The sequence below is a fragment of the Schistocerca nitens genome, chromosome 4 (assembly GCF_023898315.1).
Source record: "Schistocerca nitens isolate TAMUIC-IGC-003100 chromosome 4, iqSchNite1.1, whole genome shotgun sequence".
NCBI classification, from domain to species: Eukaryota; Metazoa; Arthropoda; class Insecta; order Orthoptera; family Acrididae; genus Schistocerca; species Schistocerca nitens.
In genome coordinates this window covers 873906720-873912719 of record NC_064617.1, presented here as the reverse complement: position 1 = coordinate 873912719, position 6000 = coordinate 873906720, and positions in this window count along the sequence as shown.

Sequence of the window (6000 nt, the reverse complement as noted above, 5' to 3'; positions counted from 1 at the left end):
CTTACATCTATGTTGAAGTCAGCACATATAACCACTTTCTTGTACAGTTTCTCACATTTTAATTTATGTAGCAATGTATCAAACTTATCTAAAAATACAGAGCTTATATGGTATTAGTATGTTATACTCTTTAAGTTCTATAAAACAACTTTCAAATGTATCTTCTTCATTCAGATGGCTAAAATTCTGTCTGATATCATAGTCTACCGTGGAATGAACTAGTATGCAAGAGCCTCCAGACCCATTGGTCCTACAAAAGCTGGTAGCCAGTTTATAACCTGTAAGTTTATTTAGGAGACTCATATTTTCAGATTTTAGCCAATGTTCATTAAGGCATATTACTTTCACAGATTGTTTCACACTTTCTAGCAAAATTTCTATATCATAAAGCTTCCTGATCATTCCTTCAGACAGACCACTGATGTTTAAGTGCATAACGAAATTACTACTGCTGCATATATTATTTGGTAGAGGGTCTTTAAAACTAATTTGACTATAAAGTAATGGAACGTCCACCTGAGTGTTGACTGCTTGTTCTGGATTCGTTGTATTGGGCCAAATTCGGAAAGAACTGGCCCCATTCATCAGTTTCCCTGTGTGTGACCATCTGGAGGATGAGTAGGTACAGTTTTCTTGACGATAATTTCAGTCTCTGCTGTATGTTCTGAGGCTGGTTCTGGCACCGTCTCATCTTCTGAACGAGATGTTCCTGTTTGAGCTGGCGCTGTGGCTGCGATTCTGAAATTGTTTTCCCGTTTATCCATTTCCTTGGTCGAAACTGGTTGCATAGCAATTGGTTTTCTTGCAACTTCGTCGTCTTTTTGTATTAATTTCGCGAGCATTTTGCCAACGTGTGACTTGCCAGCGTTATTATAATGTAGTCCATGTTTCGTAAACAAATCTCTTGCATCTGGAACATCAAAAAATGTTACACTTTGTTGGGACTTGCATATTTTTTAGAACTATCTGTTTACTTTTGCAAGCTCCAGATTTACGATGGAATTGTCTTGCAGGTCGTTTCTGTGAGGCAAGCTAGTAACTATGATGTTCGGAACTTTCAGATCAAGTAATGTAGTTTTTAAACACTGGGTCGCATGTTTGCTCTCATTTCTGTATACATCATTACTTCCACCCATTATTATGACGGCATCATTCTTAGATAGCTCATTAAGTGAGTTGCTGCTCTTAATTATCTCAGTCAAAGGTGCACTGGGTTTCGTCATACCTGCTGCCGTGAATAACGTACTGTATTCATTTATTTTTTCGGCAATTTTCTTGGCATGGCTATAACCAAGTACAACAACTCGTCGTTTGATGTTCACTGGTTTATTTTTCGTATTAGATGTTTTCTTGAATGTGCACTCGATTGGAAGTTTCGTCACTGATTTTTGTTCGTAATTGTTCGTTGTCTTATCACAGTCTTCGTCTAGTGCTATGAATTTATTTGACAGCGGTATCGCCAGAACTGTACTCACTGTCTGTTTATTTGTTTTTTTCGGCAGACGCCACATTTTTTGCACAGAACGACGGTTAACAACACTGTCTTATGCTAGACGATGATGTCGCTCTATCTCTTTGTATTTCGTTTCCAGTTCTTGATATTTCTGCCGAAGTTCTTCATATTTCGCATTTATAGTCATTAAATCATCTGTAAGCACACTTATCCTTTTTTCTTTTGATTTTATCGTGTCCATTACTTCGTTTTTCGTGACACTCACAACGCACTGACGGCATGTCCAGTCATGTTCGTCTTTTATATATTTTACATTCACTTTAACACATTTGTCGCGATACCACGAGCTGCACTGGATGCATAGGATACCTCTCTTTACCTTTTTTACGCAGATTTCACACACATCACTTTTTAAGGAAACTGAGACATCGTTACAGAACAAAGTTTCATTCTTGTATAGTATTACTGATTCAGCTGTAAGGAAAACTGTATATAATGCATATTTTGTTTCAGTCGTTAGTAATAGTATAATTTTCTGGGGGTCTGAAAAAACAAATTTACTTAGAGGTTTTTGACTACAAAAAAGAATTATCCGAGCAATGGTGGGAGCAAAACCAAAGCAACATTGCAAACCTTTATTTGTAAAACTAGATCTAATGTGCATTCCAAGCATATACATCTATGAAACTCTCACTTTCACGAAAAGAAACCCACAACTTTTTGAGGGCAACTTATTCTTGCGTCAATATGATACTAGATATAGAACGAGCTACATGTTACCTACCTACCGTTTAAAATCATATGAAAAACCCCGTACTATATGGGCATGAAATTTGTAAATAAAATATGGAAAGATATGGATGACCCAAATGTAAAAGGTACCAAAAGAGACCTGGAAAAATATCTGAAAGATAAATGTTACTATAGCGTAGAAGATTTCATGAATGGCAACAATGCATTATAATTGTAATTAAAATACCTCTCCGAAGATGTTACACCATATATACTATTAGTTTATTATCTATTTTAGTATTATTATATATAGTGTAAAACTGACAAGTCACCTATGTCACAATCTTTGATTGTATAAGACATGTTATGTGATAATAAAAATTGAATTGAATTGACCAAGGCCATCAGTTTGAACATTGGTTATTCTTGAAGCTGGCCAAGCTGGCATCACTGCATGACTGCCTACCAACCAGCAGGTAATGGTATGGTCAACTGCTGGCACAGAGCATTGAAAGTTGCACTGATGTCCCATACTGAGAGTTGACTTCGGCACTGCCATTAGTATCACTGGGCCTGAGGATCACTTGTAAAACAGATTTAGTAGCGTCCACAGCAGAGTTGGTTTATGGTGAGGCCTTGAATCTGACAGCAAATTTCTTCATGTCACCAACAGAGTTTGAGATGGAGTAAATGCCATACATCCCAGAGCCGGTACAAAGGCCTATAGCTCTGCCTAGCATCGTGCTTACGTCATGGCGAAGGCAACCCATTCATACCCAAAGAACTTAGTTACACTGCCACTGTGTGTGGTTAAGGACAGACACTGGGTGACCGCTGCTTTAATCGCTGTTCTCTGGACCTTATTAAGTGTTTAAAAGAGGTGAGCATACGATGCAGGTAGAGTGCAATAGAAAACGAAAAACTGACTCCTTAGAAGGAAGAAATAGTATCTGCATTGCAGGAAGCTTAGGAAGAGGAAAGAACTCAGGAAAGAAGCACACCACTGGTCACACATTTAGACAAATCCAAAAGGTTAAGCCACAGACACATGTAAGATGTTCCAAAGCGGGATGACATATAATATCAAATTGCGTTCGCGCTGTCCTGACGAAATTATTTAAAAAAAAATAAAATAAAAAAACCCTTACGTCCTTGGAGCTCCGTTTTACTGTGGGGAGGGGGGGGGGGGGCCGTGGAGGGGTGAAAGTGGATTGTGTAAGAGCAGTCACCATCACAGTGAAGCACACACAGTGCAAGTTGTTTTTTATGCTCTGGGACAGACCCAGTTGGCAGTTCTGTTATTCCTTGCATTTTAGTGTTATTCATTGTTTCTTTGTCTCTTGTGTTACATTTGACAGTTTTTGGCAACAACTGTCAATAAAGTTTGTAGCAATCCTGATGCAGGGAAATTATTTGACACGACGCATGAGTGTACGCTCCGAAAAGGAAAGATTGGAAGCTGATCAAATGTGTCAAAATATGTTCTAAGAATTTTTTGGAAGATGATATAGACCAAAGATGATTTTCGTCAGTTTGCATCGAGGAAAATGCTGGATTACAGACGCAGCATTGTCACATTATATACTTCTCTTCCTGTTTATTTGAAATGTATAATAAAAACTAGGTTACATTAATGAGGCTAAATGTCATAGTGTTGGCTCAAATATTCATTTAAGACCAGAAAAAAGTGTCAAAATTTGGAGAAATTGCTTGTTAGTAAAATTTAGCCTTTTGTGTCGGTAATATGGCGTATTCCACGATCCAACATAGTTACAGAACTGAAAGATTTGGTTTTGATAAATTTTCTGAGATGTGACTTAATTATTTGTTATTGATGTTAATTGCTTTAAATGAATCTTCTTTAATTTGTGGTTATAATTCTTAGAGTGATCGTTCATAATGGTGTAACACGTAATGTATGTCTGATTGTCCCCTATGTCATCTACTAACCGTTGATCTTTATTGTTTATGGTCTTAAAAATATGTTTGTTAAAAAGGAATAATTTTAGATTTCTATTGTTTATTAAGTAATTCTTAAGTTATATAGCAAATATTATGAGTGCAAATATTCTCTCATTGTTACACTTGCTTGTTCTGTGGTTTACTCTGAAGGGCGTGACAATAAATGCAAAATCTAAAGTGAAGTGTTGGGGCAAATTAATCCTTTCCCTTATCATTACCGTTAAAGATAACTGATTGGGAGGATAGTTTATTGATTGACCCCGTAGAAAGAGTACATCACATGGCAAACTAACCAACAACTGGCATGTAAATATCATATGCAGGCATGCCACTATTTTAGAATTTTGGAATCTTATTGTATTTGTAGATACCATATAGGCATTTCAAATAACTAATTTTTAGTTTAACAGCTGCCACATAACACTCTATCCTGCATATAATGCACAATTTACACAATGCTTGGTCTCATGAATTACAAATTTTATGTTACTCACTTTCTTGGTTACATACATTAAGTTTATCTATTTATTCATTCAAAAATCCTTTAAGATTGTGGGATATGTTACTGGTCTGCAAATATTACCCACACACACAAACATACACACTGCTCTTGTAGTCCTAGAAGCTGCAAAAGTGTACCTGCAGATCATTGTTTTCACTTTTTCCAGAAATAAAACAGAAATACACTGAAATCGAATGGAATACAGCAGCAATTACTCCACGATAACTGCAGTAGAATGCTCATGTTCAGAAATAATGCCACCAAGAAGCACTACTGGTAGGAACTTGGTGCGACAAAGTACAACCAAGCTGAACTTTCTGTGGTGTGATGAATCTCTTAAATTGCGCCACCAAAAACTGGGATTTCACCCATGCAACTGCAGTGCAACCACCATATGCCGCAAGCTGTGGTGACTCAGCTGTTGCATGTCTGAAGCCGGCTTGAGTCTGTAGCACCATCTCCCCTTATTATACTGAAAATGGTTTTTTAATAGGTTGTTGTGAGTGATTTCTGGTTAACCATGTTTAGTATATCTTTTGTAGTCTGTTTGAAATAAATAATCTTAAGAGGTTATGAGCCCAGCCGCGCGTAAAAAGCCGCAAAGTATTTTTTTTCACTCATGAATAAATTTTTGTCACATGTTGTGGATTTGCCCATTATTTTTGTGTTCAACAAAAATGGCAGCCAGCGTGGATGTGCTTGAAGCACCTGAAGACTGGGCAAAATGGAAATGGCTTGTGTTGATGCTATTGCGAGAGTATGCACTTGAAGAAAAAATGTTTCAAATGGCTCTGAGCACTATGGGACTTTACTTCTTTGGTCATCAGTCCCCTAGAACTTAGAACTACTTAAACCTAACTAACCTAAGGACATCACACACATCCATGCCCGAGGCAGGATTTGAACCTGCGACCGTAGCGGTAGCGCGGCTCCAGACTGTAGTGCCTAGAACCACTCGGCCACTCCGGCCAGCTATGCGCTTGAAGACATAGTTGAATTTGTGGAAGATGTGACAACAGAAAAAATGTGGCACAGTAGCATTGGCTAAAATATGATGCGAAAGACTTTAGTTTATTAGTCAGTCCACTAGGAAAATCTGTAGCCAAGCTCATGTTGATATGAAACCACACAAGTGAAATTTTGGACAAGTTACGTGTATGTAACGACTGAACATGTTTTCACCTCCAATGTGATGAGAAAGAGGATGCTAGAACTCATATAGCGAAGCTGGAAAAGCTTTTCATGAATTTGAAAGATGAATTACAGGAAGTACGAGGAAAATGTTTTGTCTGAAAGAATTTTAAATGGCGGAATTTTATCCACAATAGGCAATGAATATAACATTGTAATT